This window comes from Phaenicophaeus curvirostris, chromosome 10 (assembly GCF_032191515.1).
Source record: "Phaenicophaeus curvirostris isolate KB17595 chromosome 10, BPBGC_Pcur_1.0, whole genome shotgun sequence".
NCBI classification, from domain to species: Eukaryota; Metazoa; Chordata; class Aves; order Cuculiformes; family Cuculidae; genus Phaenicophaeus; species Phaenicophaeus curvirostris.
In genome coordinates, this window is record NC_091401.1 from 16,904,031 (window position 1) to 16,916,120 (window position 12,090).

Below are 12,090 nucleotides of genomic sequence, written 5' to 3' on the forward strand. Positions count from 1 at the left end.
CCGAACACTCGAAGGCCTTTGTGCAACCACAGCTACTGTCAAAGCTATCAACATTCTATTTATGTGTATCTGTAGAGCAGCAAGAGGAGTAAAACTACACTCAGAAGTCAGTTTTGTTGTGCATTCTCCCAAAGAAGTGCAAAACAAGAGTACAACACAAACAGTTTAGAAATTCTGAATTATGTTTTGCCATTTCTTCTCTATCATATCTGACAGATTATTATATCTGAAATAGATTCAAAATTAATTCTCATCAGAAAAGTTGAATTACTAAATGTTACTTGCAGAGCTTGACAAAAGTTTCTAACAGTATATAGCAAGCGTAGAGCTTTTGTTTGTGTCAAGTATTACATTAAATAGCAATTAAAAATATAAATTGTAAACTACATTGAACTATCTCCTCTATTTGAATTGTGAAACTTCCCTATGGAAAAATTTATCTATCTATTCATACTCTATACCTTTCTGAACAAAAAGGCCAGGATGCTAAGAAACTACACAAAAGAATAATATATGTAGAATTGCAGATATAAAATATTGTCCTGCTAAGGGCAAATTTTGTCTTAATATTTATTCTGTTTTCAGATGTATTTGTTTTTCTCACCTATTTCTATAGGCACTGGATCTTGGGACCGCCTCAAAGATCCAAGACACTTTTTGTGCTAAAAAAATAAATCTTCACTCAGCTTTTAAAACACTGGGATTTTCTACACTGTTCCCCCCCAAATTGATATTACAAAGAACAGATCATAAAAAAGAGATAAAAAAGCATATGAAGATGCAATAAAAATAGTGATCTAATTCACAATCAATGTAAAGCACTATAGTTTCACAGAAGGCAGTAGAGGTAGCCTAGTTTACCCCCAAACAACTACAATTTCACAGATCATTGCAGCTTAAATGGTCAGCAGTTTAAATGAACAAATGCTGCAGTACAGCTCTTCTAGAACACAGACAGTTGTTTCAGAAATTACGTTTTGGCTTATATTCAAATTTTATTTGAAAATATTAATACATGTTACAATGCCTAATTTGTATAACAAAACCCATTAGCCTACTCTGTCATCAGCAGCCTTACGGGAATGTTTCAGCAGACAAGCAAATTGATCTTGAATTTCTATATACTATATCACAGTCAAGATCTAATGCAAGTAAACCCAGCTCTAATGAGAACCAGGCACAACTTAGTTAATGGTCAACAATACACTGAAAAGATTTGATTTACTTATTTTTCCTCACTACTGCCTGTCTATGACAGCTTGAGAACAGCCAAGGACCATACATTGCTGCATCAAGCAAATATGAACTGCATTATTCTTGACTTATATTCTATTTTCTTATCATGAATAATAAAATAATGGGGTTTTGTAACTCTTACAAAGACAGTTTCCAAAACAATCCACAGCTGTGTTCCATGTTTTTCTCTCACTCTTCCTCTGAAGCCAAAAACTGATAGATTTTCCTTCTCTTGGTTATGCTTTCCCACATTCACTTCACATGCCACTTAACACTCTCTTCCTTTAGCCCTTTTTGCTTTTTCACTGCCACCTCCACTGTTGATGGAGTCTTGCATCTCTATGTTTTTCCTGCAACAAGTCTGCAATCAATACCTAATTTTTACAGTGTATTTATCTGCCAGGTGAGTAATCCATTTTCTAATAGATAAATCACATTTCTAAGATACAAAGCTAGGTTGCACTTGAAGAAAACAGGTCACTTAGTACACTAACATCTCCAAGGTAGTAATACATGCTTTCTTAAAACTGTAAATAAAATGATAGCCCTAAAAGCTGAGTTTGGACCTTTGTCTATTAGTGCTTTCTCATAGCTTGCTGGTGAAGATGGTCAACCAAAGCAAAACTTCTGTCATGATCTATTCATAGAGAATAAGGATTAATGAAGGATTATGTCATAATGAGTCTGCCTGCAGAGTTGCTTCAGTTCTTGTCCTTTACTGCCAAAATACAGTTCTCATTTCCAACAAACAAAGTCTATCTGAGAGAAAGCACAGAGCCCCTTTAGAGCTGGGAAGTCCTGTGCATAATAATGAATGACTAACTCTTCTTTTGCCACAGCGCTTCAGCACTTTCAATGTCATAGGTCAAAGCAGTGATTCAGAGGGGGCCTGATCCTTATCTAAGCTTTTGCAACAAAATTAGAATGCACTGTAGCCTTATTAAAGAAATGTTTGTACCACCATCAATGCAATGAAAGGAAAGTGGCTCAATGCAGTTTTGCAAATCACAGCAATAAACTGCTCGAGTTAACTGCCTTATTACAAATATTTAATTATTCTGTACCTTAAAGATCCCATGTTTGTGAAGACGAAATTAATAGTACACTTGATAACCTATTTGGATTTGCATATGTCTGAGAGGGTATTTTATCAAATGGACTGACTTAGCCTTCATGCTGAAAATATTTAAAAAAAGGAAAAAATAACTCACACATTTGCAGAAACTACTTCAGCTCCAGGAAAAAAGCACAATAAAAATGAAACATTTTTTTTTCCTAAATTAATTACTTAGATATGCCTTAATGTTTACACATAAAGCTCCCTATATATTCTCAAAGGATACTGAATGAACAGAATTTATATAAACATAAAAGTTGGTCATACTACGAACAGTAATTGAGTGATCAAGAAGCAATTTTTCTCCATTAAAGTTTTAGCTGTTTAGTTTAATTTCTTAATGGTCAAATTTAACTATGCTGAACAAAATCTGTCAGTGCAATTTCTCTTTTCCCTAAAACATTTAAAGCAATATGGAAAGCTCTCTTAAAATGATTTAAATAATTAATTAGAAGTCAGGTGACACTAAGAAAAAATGAGTGGAAAAAATGACACCATTACATTAGACACTGGAAAGAGAAACATCAAATTCAAATTTGATTTGTGTTTGTTAGACAAGCTACAGCATAATAACAAAAAACATGTAAATAAATTTATACTTGATCCAAGTTAAATATCAAATACAATGTAACCAGAGTGTATATTAGGATTGAAAAGCAGAATACTAATCTCCAAAATTAGAAAACTGATCAACTGTGATATGCATCAGAGAGATACATCAAAGCCTTGAAACAGCCTATCTCCATTTACTGTTTAGATACAGCCAATCTCCATCATTAAATTGACCATTCAGTAACTGAAAATCTGCCATGTAGGTCCCAACTTTTCATAGAGGCTTTTAAATATGTATTCGGTAACTACAAAGTACTGAATATATTTTCCTTCTTTTTATACTAAGATTTACAACTAATGACCTTAAGCAATGTCATGCATGTAAAACAAAATTATGAGACCACCCTGGTTTGAGCAGAATTAAGGTATAGAATCATACTTCATTCTCATTCAAATTTAGTGGCATAGAACAAAAAAAAAAATCCATAGTAATATAGCTAAACCTATTTCATAGTTTTACTTTGTAAAACATGCCTCTTCACTTGTATTTTGCTATTACAGGCTCAATATAAGTAGACAATTATCTAAGCTTAATGCCAAGAATGATAATGCATTGAGCACATGCAAAATCCTTGTGCAACATCAACTACAGCCCACAGGGATAAAACATTTATCAATTGCTCCTTAGAGCACTAGTGGTTTGAATATTTGGCTGCCCATGCAGACATTTAGTGAAATCATAGTTTTAGCTTCATTCAGAACCCAACACAGCAAAGCCTGATACCAAGATGACTCTGTTGGCAATCTGCCTCCCCGTACCCACATGCACTGCAGGCTACTTTCTGTCCCACTACTTTCCATGAAAGAAGTCCTTTTACTTAACCGCAGTAGTTGGCACAGTGCCCCTTTCATGGAGCAAACTAACCGTCATCTTGGATGTAACAAATTAGTACATTCTCAGAATAATAATAAGTATGGACATGAAAACACTATTGTTTTTGCTTGGAAATGAAGTAACTACATTTTAGCTGGGTGACTTTTTCAGTTCAGCACCACAGGCAAAAATAAATCTTATAAAAAGAATGGACAATTATAGGAGAGATGAGACACGGGCTTTTGCTGTGGGTTCAGAAGGAAAAGAGCTGCTTCTCACAGTGCCTGAAGAATATAGTGTAAAATAAAATTTTGAATATCAAACAATTTGTTCCTTTGAAAAAGAATTGCTATAGGATTTTGCTACTTGATCTATAACTGATAAAGAATTTTTTGCCTGTAAAGTACAGAAACACTTAAGTAAGCTCTATTAACATTACAATAAAGTATTTTACAAAACATTGGAAACAAATACAGACTAACGCAACACCTAGGCATGGAAGTATGATGGTGTATTTCCCAACTGTAAAACACAAGCTTAAGTAACGTGAAATGTATCTTTAACTACAAATAACTGTTTCTAAAGCATTGCATACTTGCCATTCTACGCAGGCACTGTGATCATTTAGAAAATACATTTTTTTCCTCAAACTGCTCACATTGCATTGCACATCAGATCTTTTAAAACCAATGCCACCGAACGCATTTTATTATGCCATTTTAAACTGCTGATAAAAGTAAATTCACATCACTGTTTTCGGCACTCTAGCACAGACGTACTAGGCCAAGTTCTCTGATAATTAAAACTTTTCTGTATCATAGTCCAATACAGTAACAGCTTTCTTGCCGAACTATGATATGGAACATTAATAGAGATTTGAATAACAAGAGCATCCCTTACTGTGTAATTCCTTAGCAGCAGATAAGACTAAATTAGTGTGAAGTGCTGACAAGTATGACAGATTAAAACAAATATTTCTTGTAAATATGCTAAATATATTTCCATTTTATTCCATGTTCAGTCTGTTAAGCAAAAGATCCAATATATATCACATATATTTAAAGAATACTGAATTGAGACAGTTAAATAATTCAGGGTATTTTATGCAAAAATGTAACAATTTTACTAAACTTTCTGGTTCAAATGAGTCCAAGAATATCTCATTATAAATGGAGACAGTCCTGAAAAAGCAATCAAGCATGACTAAAAAGATCACTCCTTTACACAAAAAAATAGCCTTCTTATTTTACCCTTTGTTGGAAAGACATTTGGCCAGCCACAGGGGAAATACATAATCTACTTTTATATTCAAATAATATATTTCAAAATTCTATGCAAACACGGACCTTAAAACAATTCTGGACAGAATATATAAGACATGGGTTTATGTGATTCTAATAACTGAATTGCTGACATGGGCTGACAATTACTTGGGGGGGTTGTTTGTTTGTTTCTGCTACTCTAAAGTACGTGTACAAGCATTTTATCTATTAGTTATTTCTAGGGAGACTTTGAAGGAAACTACTAATGGAAAAACATTGCAATATAGTATATGTAGAGAGATCTTGGCTAGAAAAATAGGAGCATTACATATGAGGAGTATGCACACTTACATAGAGTTGTTGATTGCTACAGTTACCCGAATTCTGAAGCTTAATTCTGAGCAAAGAAGCATTCCACCACAAATGTCGCGTATGAAAAGTACATCTTTTTATTTAAAATATATAAACCTTAATGTTACTGCATCCTTTTATTTTTTATGCTCATATAAGGTATTGGAATAGAGAATATTGATGGTGATTTGCTTTCAGAATCTGAAGGACTAATTAAACAAAATCTTAATTTTTACAGGCATTACTACGTTGGTGGTTCTGGAAGAAAATCACTTTTCAAGGTAATACTGTCAGGGCAAGAGTCAGGGAGAAGAGATTCGACTGATGTTTTTCACTTTACTTTAAACAACATGACTATTATTCAGTTCCTTAATACCTAGGATTATGAAGATCAGAGTACTTTACACCCCAGAAGAGGAAAAGCTTAGAGCAATTATAGTTCCCTTCTAAGCACTGTAGCACTCACTGTTGGTTTTCAACAAATAAACAGTCTACATGCATCATTCTTTTTTCATAATTGCATGAGGTTCCTGCTCCTAAAATTCACAAATGAAAAAAAGGAACAGGGAATTCTATTAATATATCACCACTTTCAGCCCTGAATTTTATTACTTATGAAGAGTTAAAGTTTTCTTGTATTAGCTGGATATGTTCCCCACCTACAGTTTTTGCCGAGAAAGAGCAAAGTTACAATATTAGAGCAAAGGATTGAGGAGTGAGATGTCAGTGTGACTTGCACATTCATAGCTTCCCCTAGGCCCTTTCAGCTTATACAGCAGAGCAGAATGAATATTTGTGCTAACTACACATTTCAGTACAAAGAACCCAATTCAGAGAAAAAATGCTCTCATACCATTTACGGCGACTGTGCACTTCACAAAATAGAGTTATAAATGGTTAATTCATTCATAGGGAAGAGCTTCTGTAACTGTTGTGCAAGTAACCTTCCCCTTGCTGAGTTTGATGAGCCTGATGCAAAGCCCAGCGATGGCAAGGAAGGGACCAGCATCGACTTCTGCTCTCAGGCTCCAGCCTCCTTCACAAATGTTTCACATTTAAAAACCAAGAATTGTGTGACCAAGTTTGAACACATGATGGAGAGTTGTACAAACAAACTGCTACTTAACTTGAAATGCCTGAGATAAAGCTGCATATGACAGCACTCTCTGGATCTACAGGTCAACATGAAGATGACTGAAAATGGTTCTTAGACATTTTGCAGTTAAATAGTATTTTAAAATACCAGCTACTGACTTATGAAGACAACAATTTTGTATGGATCATACTTCTACACACAAACTGATGTATTTTTTCTTTATTCTTTTTTCTCATGTATCTCACAAGCACTAGAAATTTCTCACAAACGCTCCTAAAAAGATCAAACTGGTGTAGCTGTACTTCCACAGCAGTTAATAGCACATGCAGCTAATTAATTACGTACTTATATGTGCAACTAGCTACTCATGCAATTTATACAAACCGTTGAGCACATACTCAGTCCACAAAAAAACTTAATTGCCCAATGTGCTAGAAGTCTTGCCCAGAGTAAAAAAATGTCGTATCTAACAACTGCTTTGAGCTTATATCCCCTCAGGACCTACAGATTTGACTACACCTCTCACACGTGAATGGCAAACATATAAGTCATATTCGTGACATCCTAACTTTTACATTATTCCAGGTACACAATACTGAAGAAACAAGTTTTATATACATCTAGAAAAACTGATTTTTATTATAATCAAAGAAAAACTGTTCTGACATTTTATGTCTTAAGTGCCATTTGAACCTACAATGCATAAAAAGCAAAAAGATGTGAGGGAAAAGAAAATTAAAAGGTATTTCTTCTATTATGTAACACTATGACTCTTTCTCCTTGCCACTATTTCACTCATACGTTAGAAGTGCAATAAAAAGGTGCCGTATGAAACTCTGCATACATTTTCTCTGATTGTGCCATCAGCTTTTCAAAGGGTTAATGGGAAAAGCTGCTCGTTGTGCCCCCTCCTGGCTGCAGCTCCACTGCAGCCTCTAACCAAGGGCAAGGACGGTACATCCTGCCTACCCTCTCTTTGTTGAGCATCACTATTTTAAATGCACTTACAATAACATGCAAACACATTATTTTCAGCCCAAATATTAGGATTTTCAAGCTTTCAAAAGGAATATATTAAAATAAATATAACTGGAACTTTTCATTGAAAGAGCTACAAAAGTTTGAAAAATTTAAAAGGACTGTTTGCTCTTGAATCATATTACTAGCTAGATTCAATGCCAGATACATTGTTAAGTCTATACTAACTCTATCTTACAACTACAAAAGGAAAGAAAAAAGCTTCCTTTATTATTGATAAAACCAGGGTTTGGAAGCATGATCTAAGGTGGAGATCTAAGTGTCCCTAGATTGTAGTGTAATTCTAATGTCATATGTAATTTGGAGGGTAATGGCTTAAGGACAATAAGAATTATATTGTCCCTCTTTTGTAATGATTGTAGGCTTGATAGCTGAGATATGATAGTTGCAGGTATGTCAACTTTACATGCATAGCTTGTGTTTCGATCTTTATCCTTTAAATAGATGAAGAAAATCTACATCAAAGACAGAATATTTTATGACCACTTTGAGCCCAAATATCTATCTCTTATCATAAAGATGACAAGAACCTGAAAGTTCACCAGCAAGTCAGAAACCAGGTAAGAATTCCCCTACTACTGGGATGTGAATATCCAATATCCAGAATCTGAGACAGAAGAAAGCTGCAGTATTCAGGAAAATAAAAGAAGAGCATATGAAGTAGAATTACAAGAGGCTGTGAAAAGGAAGGAGAGTTGTACACACCTTGATATGGAATTTAGGCAGTAATATCTATTTTTCCCCCGAGAGTCACAAAAGGAGCCCTAATTCAACTTGCATCATCCAAAGGACCTGAGTTTAACCTAATGTGCTTGGTACAAATTGCAACTCTAATTTTATTCTGAGATTATTTTTCCTAGTACTAAAGTCTAGGTTTAAATCCAGAGCAATCTTGCCAACGGGTTTGAGCAATTAGGAATATGTGCATACCTTCAAATTTCACATCCAATGTAATTATTACAATGTCTGAGTACTTTGTCTGCATGGGAAGTATTAGAAAATGTTTAATTGTGAACCTTCCTGATGACCAAAATTTGCCTTTTCCTCACCCCAAGAGGTACCAGGGAAACAATTACTACCTCCGCACTAAAAATGGGAAGAAACCCCCAAAATTTCCATAACAAAAGAGAGTCTGCCTCAGTTCCAGCTACCTAGAAGCATGAAGTATCCAGAAGTGCTGCCTTATAAGCAAAGTATTAACAAAAACTCTTCGGGAAAAAACACCTGAGGCTGTTGACTAATGCATCCCTTGCAAAAATATAATTTCTGTCATGTTATACTTTGCATACTGAAGGACAGCCACTATCTCACAGTTCTTCATAGTTCGCAATTAACAGGAACCAGATATACAACTCTGTTACTCAAGATGTACTTGTTTTTCTATAGCATAAGAAGAAAAATAGACTGAAGAGATTACTTTGCTTCATCATAAAATATTTTAGGTTTTATGATTTATGTTATTTTTTATGTTTTATCATAAAATTTTTTTTAGTTTCCAACTTGAACTGAAAAACTTCTTCACCCAGCGACCTCACATCTCAATGTTTTTTCATATTTTCATGTTATTCCAGACAAGGACTGCAATGAACACCTTTTAACAGAAACCCTATCACACCCATGAAGTCTCAGGGCCTCCGAACTCACTGATTTGTCACCACTTAACAATCTGCATTAAGGACAGGGTTCTACATTTTGTGATTGAGGCAGTGTTAAGGATCCTTTCCTGCTTCAATGTCCCAGGTGTTAAAACTGATCCTACTAACCATCAGTCTCCTATAGGAAATGCCTGGGCAGGCAAAAAGCTCCAGGGCTATAGAGCAGCTGAGGGACATCAGCTTCCCAGTAGAGACCCTCTCTCCAAGAAGTCACCCAAGAGTGCAGTTCCCTGGATGCACCTACACAACACAGTTGTGCAAGGCAAGGAGACCCAGCAAAGCCAGCATGTGGCACCACATGTGTCCATTACATCACAGGCGATACCCTTGTCAGACTTTCAAACACCTAGATGCAACCTGCCACATGACTCACGTTTGAACTCCCATGTACTGAGACAGGGAAAAGTTTGAGATAGTTGCTGCTAAGCTCAGATACGAGAACTTTATTTCTATTCTAAATTAAAATATGTATCAGGCAACTGAAGACATATTAAAGATAATTTCATTATCCTTTAAAGCTTTCTCTGGAGAAGTGATAAAATTAAAGAAAATTAAATACACGAAGTAAGGAAATACACACGTTGCATATACAAACTTAACATCATTTTCCACTTATACAAAGTTACGTGGGTTTTTTTCGACAGCAGCTTTACCTGGGCAATTCTTAGCTAATCTGACACGAGTGGCGCTTTTTCCTTATTTTATTTTTTTTTTAATATCAGTAATGCTGGACAGAACTGAAATAAAGATTACTTACATACAGCTCTAACCCTGCCCACTGTGTCTTTACAGGCAGGTTCTTGCCATCCACACCCATTTCTAGCAGGCTTGGGGACTGTTTTACAAATAACTTTGCCCAGTCCCCAGGAAATTCTTCCCTCTGTCTCCTTGAAAGCATTGCTGAATGTTACATGCTCCTCCCCGACAAGTGGGAGCATTCAAGCAGGCTGCATTCTTCCAGTTCTACAATGATCATCTTTGCTGTCACCTTCTGCAAACTCTAACTTTTCCTGTTCCTTGAGTAGGCCCTGTAGCTCACAATTTTTTCAACCGATAATTTATCTGCTACAGAAAAAAAAGCCTACTAAATATTTTGTTTTCATATTTCTTCAACATATTTGATTTTTCCACCTTAAGAATTTTTTAAAACCATATGGGTACATTTAATTCTGAAAGGCATTAAATATCCAAGCTCATATACAACTTCTATTGCAACTGCTAAGTGAAAAACAACTTATTTGCTCTGCTCTATTCAAATTATAACACCAATTACTTGAGGTATGGGAACAGAAGGAAAATGTAAAAAAAACACACAAAAATTACACAAATACTATTTTTTTTCTTTAATCTCTTAGTTGAAGATAGAAAAAACCCTGGGTTGTGCTGATCAGTGGTCAGTGAGACTTCAGGCCAGTGCAGGCATATTTGCAAAACATATCTACAAGAGGAAATGCTTTTGGTTATCACTGCTCTGAAGTTTTTGTCAGAAAAAGCTGTGCATAGATATTTCCTGGTGTAATATATATGTTATCAGCTTTTGCTCAAGGACAGTCCTGAAAAAGTGGCAGGTAGAGACTATATTTTAATTTTTTTTTTTAGGTAAACAATTGCATGCAGAAAGTAGCTGAGCTGTCTGCTCCTCCACCAAGCGGATATGGAGCCATATTTCCAATAAAAAACTACGAAAATTTAGTAGCACTTTTTGGGGGTTGAAGTTAGAGGTAATATTGAAATAAATTGGCCTGGAGGATGAATATTTTTCCTTCAAAAAACCCAGACAAATTCACTTTGTGTTGCCTGTGCTGACTCATCCAGTTGGCTTGGCGTATTCTCCATATTAGCTGCATACCTTTTCAAAAATAAACAAAACAAAAATTAACGGTCTTATAGTCAGTGACTGGTGACATACACTGCCTGTTAGGAATAACAACTTGTCCTTGTTTCATGTGTTTCACAGAAGGATCTCAAAGCAACGGATTACAATTACACCTCATCATTCCTAAGAAGCAGAGAATTTGGAGCAGCAGATGCTCAGCAACCTTGAGAAAAAAAATCCCTTTGCAGGTTACTTACAGAAAGCAGGGATAAAAACATAAGGTTTGACCCCTTCTTTCCTTTTCTAGCACTAGCTACAGAGCCTTCTGATGAAGGAAGAGGACTGTTCACATTTCTCACTAATTTAGGACTTCTTCTGATATTAGTGTGAGTTGCAAAAATCTTATTTCTTAACCCTTAACATTAAGGATAATTAATTCTTTTCCTCCTCCCTAATTTTCCATCAGTACCACCCATTTAGTAACAGATAATTCTATGTCTTTCTTCTTTTGACTACCATTGCTGCAATGCTGAAGAGAATGAGTGAGGGGAGGAGTAAAGTAGAAAGAGTGGGGAATGAAAAGGGAGGGTTTGTATGGGGGGAGAAAGAGATGAAGAACAAGCAGAGGTCAAAGCGAAGAAGAAAGAAAACAGGAGAAAAATAAAAGGATAAGAAAGCAAGAGAAGCAGGGAAGAGGCTGACATATTTCTGAGGGACCTGGAAATGTTCTGGAGAGGTAACTCATACGTCCCTTAATCTTTCTGTTTAAATATCACACTATCTATCTTCAGCAGACCGAAGGAGCTTTAGGGTGGGCATTTGTGCCTTGGGGGCTTTTATTTATACCCTTGTCTAGAAAGGACAACACCCCCACTGTACAGGATCTAGCACAACTAGACTGGGCTCCAGTCACGATATCAGATCTCTGAATACCGAAAGGTGCAAGCAAATAATATTTATGTCCCCATGTTGTTACAGACATCTAATGAAAATACGGGCACAGCAGGACAGTGCAAGCTCTGTTGCAGGAGGAGTCTGAGCTCTCTGGGTGACAGAGGACCAGTGGCGTTTGCAATAGAGCAGTGACTATTCA